Source organism: Orycteropus afer, unplaced genomic scaffold (genome assembly GCF_000298275.1).
Source record: "Orycteropus afer afer isolate SDZICR_OR568_19922 unplaced genomic scaffold, OryAfe1.0 scaffold00349, whole genome shotgun sequence".
Classification (NCBI taxonomy): Eukaryota; Metazoa; Chordata; class Mammalia; order Tubulidentata; family Orycteropodidae; genus Orycteropus; species Orycteropus afer.
In genome coordinates this window covers 3,112,462-3,122,477 of record NW_006921936.1, presented here as the reverse complement: position 1 = coordinate 3,122,477, position 10,016 = coordinate 3,112,462, and positions in this window count along the sequence as shown.

The following is a 10,016-nucleotide window of genomic DNA, read 5'->3' as shown; positions in this document are numbered from 1 at the left end:
GTCGGTTAAATCTCTGGGATTATCTGAGAATTTGGCATTCTGAGTTTTCCAATTGTACAGGTCACTAGTGACAAAAGGCCAATAGTGAAGTTGTTGGTTGCCAGTTGTGTCAGTGGGCCCCGCGGCTCGCAACGGCAAGACAGTGGAATCTGCTGGTCCACTAGGGGGGCTGTTCACTGCGTTCTTCCACGGGTGCTGTTACTGCCATTGCCCTGTTATTGGCCGGCACCTGGGGCAGCGCCCCCTCCACGGCTGCTATACCTGCTGAAGGGACTTGATAAGGGGAAAAAGGAGTTCTTCCTCCGTCCCACCCTGAAGGACTGGGTAGATCAGTGCGGAAGGTTCCATTTCAGGTTCCTCCTTCCCGGCAGTATGAGTTTTTACTGCCAGGACAGTCTGAGGTGCCTGCTTAGGAAGAGAAAGAGGTAACAACGGCTTTAACCAGGGGGGTGGATTTTCCACTAAATCCTGCCAAATGATAATACATGATCCCTGGTCCGGGTGCCCCCAGCTGGACCGGAACACAACTTCTTTCACCTTTAAAATAATCTGAAGATCGAACGTACCTTCAGCTGGCCATCCTACGTTGAACGTAGGCCATTCTGAGCTACACAATGTTACAAATTTTCTTTTTTTGATTTCTAAACTCAAGTCAGGTGCCTTCCTTTTAACTTCCTTGAAATTGTCAATCAGGAGAGAAAGAGGAGTCATCACATTTCGTCAGTCCACTGATTAAACAAGATTACAGACTCTAACAAAACCCAAATAGACACACACAAAGACACACAAAATATGCCTCTCGTAGATTGGAAGCAAAACTGAAAGTAGGACGATGGCCTCACGCCGTGCTGCAAGAGCGACCTGCTTCGTCCCTTTACAGGTTCCAGAATGGAGGACGACTTTATCTCCTCCCCAGGTTGAAGGGGTTTTTTAGTCCCCTTCCAGAAGAGGCCCTGGAATGTCTTCCAGGACCTCCAGCTGACGGCCCACCCGTGCGTCCATTTAGGCCAAAGTCAGCTTTGCAGAAAATGGGCCCCAGGTATTACACAGATACACAAATAACTAAACAAACATCTAAACACACTTACCAGCTGGCTGCAACCCCTCTGGTTCGGGAGTCCTGGGGTATCTGTGGATCCCGGACGAGCCCCCAAATGTTACGCCCAGATCTTGAATCCCCAAAAACCACCAAGGAGCCGATTCAACTGCAAAAGCATGTTGTTGTTGTTGTTGTTGTTATTTGCCGTCCAGTCGGCCCCGACTCATAGCGACCCCTCCTTGGGTTTCCGAGGCAGTATCACTACGGAAGTAGGATTGCCCAACCTTCCTTCCGAGGAGTGGCTGGTGGGTTTGAACCGCCAGCCCTCTGGTTAGCAGTCAAGTGCCTTAGGCACTATGCTACCAGAGCTCCTGCAAAAGCATAGGGGTTGTTTATGCAAGCTCGAGCTCGGACCCCCAGCCGTCACTGACACAGTGGTTCAGGATTGAGAGCCCCGAACTCAGGGGTAACAGGGTTTTTATAGGGGTTACAGCAGAAATGAGGAAGTTTCCATCAGGAAATTACAGGATTGGTTGACATTTGTCAAATTGCTAGTTGTTCCTACTTGATTGGCTCTGTCTTGGGGGCCGAAGCCGCAGACTGCCATTTCTAACTATTTTAGGTAAGGTACTTTCTTGCTAATTACTGATTGGTTGTTGCTAGGGAGTATGCTAGGGAGTATCGATGTGGTGGGGGTAGTCAGGACTCCTTGTGGTTTTTCCAGTTTGTCACTAGGGAGTATCGATGAGGTGGGGGTAGTCAGGACTCCTAGTGGTTTTTCCAGTAACTAAAGCACTAAAGTGTGACATAAATGCTAAGGCATTTTGCAAAATGGCTACATACTTAAAAATGGTTACATACAGGGTGGTTATATAGAAACATGGTCTCACAGTATTTGTTGTTGAGTTGTTGTTTTTTGCCGTCGAGTCTGACCCAACTCATAGCATCTCCTCCTTGGGTTTCTGAGGCGGTATCACTATGGCAGTAGATTGCCCAACCTTCCTTCCGAGGAGTGGCTGGTGGGTTTGAACCACCAGCCTTCTGGTTAGCAGTCAAGTGCCTTATTAGGCACTATGCTACCAGAGCTCCTTATTAGTATTTTGATTATAATAATTTCTGTACATATTTTATTTCCAGAGCTAGATACTTCCTTGGTTAATTAAACACCCTGTCTCAGACAATCCCAGTTCCCTTCTAAGTGTTACACAGATAGATGGTTAGATGGACAGATGATTAGAAAGGCAGAACATAACCCACAGGTTAGGTGCACATATATAACAAAGTGGGAGTTTGCCATATACATCAAGAATATGAGCATTCACAGAAAAATAAAAACTATTTTTAAATGGATCTTGCCTAATGGTCAGTTATCTCTTTTAGCTTAAAAATTTCTTTGTGCCAGACACATTCTTTTTTCAACTATGTGGAAATATCATCTCTGCCACTTCTTAAGCAAATAATTTCCTAAATGGTATGTTTTAGAATGTTTCCATTAGTGGCAAAAAAAAAAAAAAAATTGATTTATCATCTCCAATGATTTCTAACACATTACATCTGATTACAAAAACCATCTATGAAATTAAAACTTTAAGCATAATTTTTAGATAGGATTTTATTTCTTTTTGAGCACACTCTTCTACCACCTCAACTATAGTAGACATCCATTACTGCTCATGATTGGGTTGACCCTGAGAAAATGCAGTGAGGGAGGGGATGACCTGTTCATAATGCAATAGAAATTACTTTTCCTGTTTGGCACATAAATGAGGAAGAAAGTAAAAAGAGAGAAGTATTGGAAGTAGATAGGCATCTGATAAAGGTCAAACTTCCAGAGATTCCTTTGCTACAAACCTGGGGAAAGAAATCATTCAAAATTCTGTTCTTCATCCTGCAGAAATTCCCTTCTGGTTGCTCAGATTTTCTTTTTCCTTTTGGAGTGTTCTCGTACAAATGCTTGAAACTGTAACTTATTGTTTTACTGTCAATCGTTTTTATTGCTCAGAAGAACAATATGTTAGTGTCTTCAGCTTTTCTGTTGTGGCAAATTCTGCTTTCCTACTACGCAATTAGATAAGCTTACACTAGATACATCTTTCTTTCTCCCAAAGATGACCAGTTAAACTCAAATTTATCTGAACAAGCATTCCAATTTAAGTGCTAATAATGTCTTTCAGTTAAAGGGTGAAAGAAATCAAAAGGTCAAAACCTATTTGACTTTCTTTACATGTCTGATTGCTTGTTTACTTAAACTTATTTTATTTGAAATACCAAGACATTTGCCCTTTTCATGTAGATGGTAGTACTCATTAATATTTATTTCTAACATTCATTTATTCAAAAACATTGTGTATTGCCCAGTACATCTTTGTACTTATAAAAGGCTAGAGGTACTTCCTACCTGCAAGTAATGAAATAATCATGTAATAACAGATAATAGCCATATTCTTAGTGCTTTTCTTTTTTTTAATTCATTCAGTAAACATTTTAAAATCCCCACTATATGCCAGGCACTGTTAGAGAGTCTGAGGAAGATGCAGTAAATAAAACCTGCATATAACCCTCACTTTAATGACTTTTCACCCTGTTGGGGAGTTTTTCAGTGTTTTATATTTTTATCAAGTAGATAAGCATCTTTTCTTCCCATGAGAATTTGTTAAAACATGGCTGTGCACACATGGTTTTAAAGACACAGTAGCATTTACTCCTCCCTGCAATAAGGATCTTAATTTGTGTTGCTCATATTGAAAACACATCTACATAATTATATTATGCTTTTGTTTAGACTATGCTTTACTACAAATTGTGTTTAGCATATATGTATACATGTTGTTGTTATGTGCCATGGAGTTGGAGTCAACTCATAGTGACCCCTCCTTGGGTTTCCGAGGTGGTATCACTACAGAAGATTGCCCAACATTCCTTCCGAGGAGTGGCTGGTGGGTTTGAACCTCCAGCCTTCTGGTTAGCAGTCAAGTGCCTTAGGCACTCAAGTATAATCTGTTTTTCCTTCATAAACAAAATTTTCCTTCATCACTTTTACTATAAAATTTATCTTGAGTATCTGTGACAGAAGTCTACTGTAATATGCCTTTGAAAACTCTTAGTCCTTTTTCAATCTCTTTTATGAAATCCATTTACTTACACTCATATATAATAATTGGGCATAGTGCCTAAGGCACTTGACTGCTCACCAGAAGGCTGGCGGTTCAAACCCACCAGCCACTCCTCGGAAGGAAGGTTGGGCAATCCTGCTTCCATAGTGATACTGCCTCGGAAACCCAAGGAGGGGTCGCTATGAGTCGGGGCCGACTCACAGCAAACAACAACAACAACAACAACATAATAATTGGGAGCTCTGGTAGCATAGTGGCTAAGGCACTTGACTGCTAACCAGATGGCTGGCGGTTCAAACCCACCAGCCACTCCTTGGAAGGAAGATGGGGCAATCTACTTCCGTAGTGATACTGCCTCAAAAACCCAAGGAGGGGTCGCTATGAGTCGGGTCCGACTTGATGGCACACAACAACAACAACATAATAATAATGAACTTTCTTGAATCCTTAGTAGCAACCTACTTAACAGGCAGAAATCCTATGGTAGTCATCATTTCATTATCTCTTGCACCTAGCACAGATTAGAGCCCATCCTAAGTAAAACAATTACTGTATGTATTAAATTGAAATATAAGCAACCTAATATTAAGAAGCAGAACAAAGAACACACACATATGCACAAACACTATCTTACATTCTTTGTCTCTAATTCTCTAATTTGAATTTTGGTTTAATTTTGAATTACATGAGTTTCTGTGCATATTAAGAAAAAAAAAAAAAAAAAACACCTCACTGCCATCCTGTTGATTCTGACTCATAGCGACCCTTCCTTGGGTTTCCGAGGTGGTATCACTTTGAAAGTAGATTGTCCAATCTTCCTTCTGAGGAGTGTCTGGTGGGTTTGAACCACCATCCTTCTGGTTAGCAGTCAAATGCAGGGCAGTTTCTAATTTCTGTAACCTCTACTATTTCCCTCAACAACAACAACAAAATCTGATTCAAATATCGATTCTATAGTGTATTAAGGTAAATAATGATTTAAAATCATTCTTTCCATTCACATTTTAAGAAATGTGCATTTCTCAAGTCATGTTTATTATATTTTGTGAACACATTATATCATGGCAGAGTACAGCTATTATAAAGTTAATTATTCATTATGTATAATTCCATTGTTAATATGCTTTCCATTTTATTTGAATGCCTATGGCCATTAATATTCCAGTTACTCATTAATTGAAAAAATAATAACAATTATAGTATATGAAGAAAAATTAGGAAAAACATCATACTAATTATTTTCTCTTTCCAAATCTGCATACATTTCATGATCCCTGTAGACATACAAAAAGCCATTTTCTTGACAGTGGCTTTGATCATCCCTGATAACATTCACTAGCTAGTAGAGATTGTTTTCCTAAGGATTTAGTCTTTGACAGGTTCTGTTTATTTAGACAGACTTTGTTGATCTTAACAATAACTAATTCTCCTAGCTGTGATAAATGTATAAGTTTTGCAAAGACATACATTAAACTATTCCTTGCTGATGCATCATAGTAGAACTTTTGTGGTAGCTCTATCAAGAATTTATTGAATAAGGGGCTAAATTGTTAGAATATGAATTAATCTTTGAGAAACTCATGCTTGGGTCCAAAGGGAAGGGTGCTATTATAAAGTAGGCCTATCTAGAAAATCCTCAGTGAGCCATTGGGAGTTCATGTTAACATGAAAATGAAGATTGTACCAGGGTGATGACCAGTACATTCTCCAGTTGGGGTTACTACTGATGCACATGGAACATGAAATACACATTCTAAACTGTGGGAGGGAATTGTTCCTAGGAGAAGTGGATTTAGAGGGCATCACAGCAGTATCCCAGCTTCATGAGGGCCTGAAGCAGGTTTTAGAAGCAATGAAAATGGAAAAAGCAGTGACATAGGCAGTCTCAGAAGGTATTGCAGTTATGAGACAATACTATAGAGGAAGAAAATGATAAAAGCCACAAAGAAGGCTCTTTAATAAATACAGATGAGCTAATAAGCAAGGAGCAAGGTAGGCAAATCCCAATTTTATTGCTAACTGCATGATAATGATCAGCCTGGACGCAATTACCAACTGGAAAAGTATCCAGAACTCACTTCTCTACATTTTCCTTGTTACCAGCCACTTAAGCAGCATCTTCTCCAACCTCTGGCCATGCAGAGCTGAATGGGAGCTTGCACATTAGAACTTAGTTCTTCAAATAGGCTACCCATGCAGCTCTTCTCTGCATTTCTTTCCTTGAGCTAAGTCAGAGTTCATCCTTCTGTCCTTTTGACTGCCAAATAGGGAGATGGCAGCCTTTGTTGACTCCCATTGCCCCTTGTGGGTATGTTAATTCACTGAAATGGCTCACAAAATTCTTGGAGACTAAGTCTACTTACAACACTTGTTGTCATTAGGTACCATGGAGTAAGTTCCAACTCATAGCAACCCTATGCACAAGAAAACAAAACACTGCCCAATCCTGCACCATTCTTACAATCCTTGCTATAATTGAGCCCAGCGGTGAAGCCACTGTGTCAGTCCATCTCATTGAAAATCTTCCCCTGTTTTGCTGAATTCTGATTTCTATTTGACAAAGCATGATATTCTTCTCCAGGGACTGTTCCTTTTTTTTTTTTTTTTTTAAACTTTTTTTCTTCTTCAATTGTGATTTGGGTGAAAAAACTACAGAGCAAATTCACCTTCCACACAACAGTTCACATGCACTTTGTCTCATGACATTGACTACAGTTTACCCCAATGCAACAGTTCCCCTCCCACTTCCTCCCAATAGTTACTTCTTCTCTGTGTCCATCCTCCATGCACTCCTGCCCCCTGACCCCTGTCTCCCTGTGCATAAGCAGCCCTTCTTTCTCCCATGATTGATTTCTCCAAAGAGTGTATCTACCTCAGGTAAATGTTCAGCTCATATACCTGTCTTTTGTTTGGCTGGAAGCCACAGGTGTGGGTTCAATTCCAGACCTGAAAGGCAGCTAGGAGCCATAGTCTCAGGGGTTCCACCAGGCTCTATGAGACCAACAAACCTGGTCATTCCCCCCTTTTTATTTTCCAAATGATTTTGAGTTTTGTTCCACATTGTTCTGCCTCTCTATCTAGGAAGTCCTACATAGATCCTGCTCCAAATGGTTAATAGTGGTAGCTGGGCACCATCTAGTTCCTCTGGTCTCAGTCATATAGGCTGTGGACTGTATGGTGTACCAGTTGGTAGGATTAACTCTTTCCATGAATCTTTGGTTTTCTTCATTCTTCTTCACTCTGAACGAGGGGAGACCCATCCTTGCGTTAGATGGCTGCTTGCAAGCTTTTAAGATCGCAGTCACTACTTGACAAAGTAAGAGGTGAAACAAATATTTTGTGTAGTATGTTATGCCAATTGAGCTTCATGTCTCCTGCAACGATGGTCTCAAGCCCACACATTCAGCTACTCGATCCCTCTTGGTAGCTGGCTGTGTTCAAGAAATGACTATCGCCCTGTCCCTTGTCAGCTCTACCATACATCTGGGAATTTTTACAGAACATACACATAAACTTGTAGGACCATTATCTGCCAACCCTATACACGGTCTTGGATACACTCCCCACTGCATAGACATGCCTAATAGTTCAGCCTGCTCACCTATCTATCCACCTGTATACCCATGATTTCTTTCACTGACAATGCAGTACTCTATGTGCAAGGGTTCATCTCTGTTGTCTGTACCTTCCATGTACCTATCTATGTCATCCTCTTCCTCAATGCCACCATGTTGATCACTCACATTTGGTACATGGCCCTTCTCTCCACTCAAATCAATACTTATCTCTACCTATCTAGCAGTGTTCCCCACCCTACCCTCCCAACCCTTGTAACCAACAGAGAATATTTCCTTTCATAGATAAACCTTTCCTTGACTATTTATAATAATGGACTAACACAATATCTGTCCTTCTGTGATTGACTTATTGCATTCAGCATAATGTTCTCCAAATTCATCCATGTTATGCAGTGTTTGGCAGATTCTATGTTATTCTTTAGCATTGCATAGTATTCCATTGTGTATATGTACCATAGTTTGGATATCCATTCCTCAGTTGATGGACACTTAGGTTGTTTCCATCTTTTGGCTATTGTAAATAGTGCTGCAATGAACCTGAGTGTGCATATGTCTGTTCTCATCATGGCTCTCACCTCTTTAGGACATATACCTAGTAATGGAATGCCTGGGTCAAACGGTATTTCTAGTTCCAACTTTTGAAGGAATCGCCATACTGCTTTCCACAATAGTTGTACCGTTTTACAGTCCCACCAGCAGTGCGTGAGAGTTCCAATCTCTCCACATCCTCGCCAGCATTTGTTATTTTATGTCTTGCTGAACTTTGCTACTAGTGCTGGAGCAAGATGGTATCTCATTGTTGTTTTGATTTGCATCTATCTAATAGCTAATGATTGTGAGCATTTCTTCATATGTTTGTTGGCCGCTTGAATATCCTCCTTGGTGAAGTGTCTATTCATGTCTTCTGCCCATTTTTTAATTGGATTGTTTGTCTTTTTGTTATTGAGGTGTTGGAGTGTTCTATAAATTCTAGAGATAAGTCCCTTGTCAGATACATCATTACCAAATATTTTTTCCCAATCTGTAGGTTCTCTTTTGACTCTTTTGGAGAAGTCTTTGAAAGCACATAAAAATTTAATTTTTAGAAGGTCCCAATCATTTGGTTTCTCTTCTGCTGTTTGTGCATTTTGAGTTATGCTTGATAGTCTATTTTTGCCATATATTAGGACCCCTAAATTTGCCCCTAGTTTTTTCTTGAGGGACTCTATAGTTTTAGGTTTCATACTTAAGTCTTTGATCCATCTGGAGTTCGTTTTTGTATGTGGTGTGAGGTACAAATCTTGTTTCATTTTTCTGCAAATGTATCTCCAGTTTTGCCAGCACCATTTATTAAACAAACATTCCCTTCCCCATTTAGTGAATTTTGGCCCTTTGTCAAAGATCAGCTGACCATAGGTCAATGAATCTATTTCTGGGTTCTCAATTCTATTCCATTGGTCTATGTGTCTGTCATTGTACCAATTCCCAGGCCATTTTGACTACTGTGGCTGAATAGTAGGTTTTGAGATTTGCCAGTGCAAGATCTCCTATTTTGTTCTTCTTCTTCAATACTGCTTTGCTTATCCAAAGTCTCTTTCCTTTCCATATAAAGTTAGTGATTGGTTTTTCCATATCCTTAAAAAATGTTGATGGGCTCTGGATTGGGATTGCATTGAATGTATAGATTGCTTTGGGTAATATTGATATTTTCACAATGTTCATTCTTCCTATCAGGAGCATGGTATTTTCTTCCACTTATGTGGATCTCTTGTGTTTTTTTGAAGTAGTCTTTTATAGTTTTGTTTGTATAGGTGTTTTGTGTCCCTGGTAAGATTTATTCCCCAGTATTTTATTTTTTTTGTAGCTATTGTAAATGGTATTGATTTTCTTCTTCTTATTTTTTCTTCCCCCAGCAATCTCTTTGCTGCTGTAGAGGAATCCAACTGATTTTTGGATGTTGAACTTGTATCCTGCCACAATGCTAAATCTCTCAATTAGTTCCAGTAGATTTTTGACTGAGTCTTGTGGGTTTTCTAGGTATAGAATCATATCATCAGCAAATAGGGATAGTTTGACTTCTTCCTTACCAATTTGGAGGCCTTTGATTTCCCTTTCTTGCTTTATAATGCTGGCTAGGACTCCCAGTACAATATTGAATAGAGGTGATGATAGAGTGTATCCTTGTCTGCTTCCTGTTTGCAAGAGGAATGGTTTCAGTCTCTCTCCATTGAGTATAATATTGGCTGTTGGTTTTGCATAGATGCCCTTTATTATGTTGAGGAATGTCCCTTCTATTCCTATTTTGCT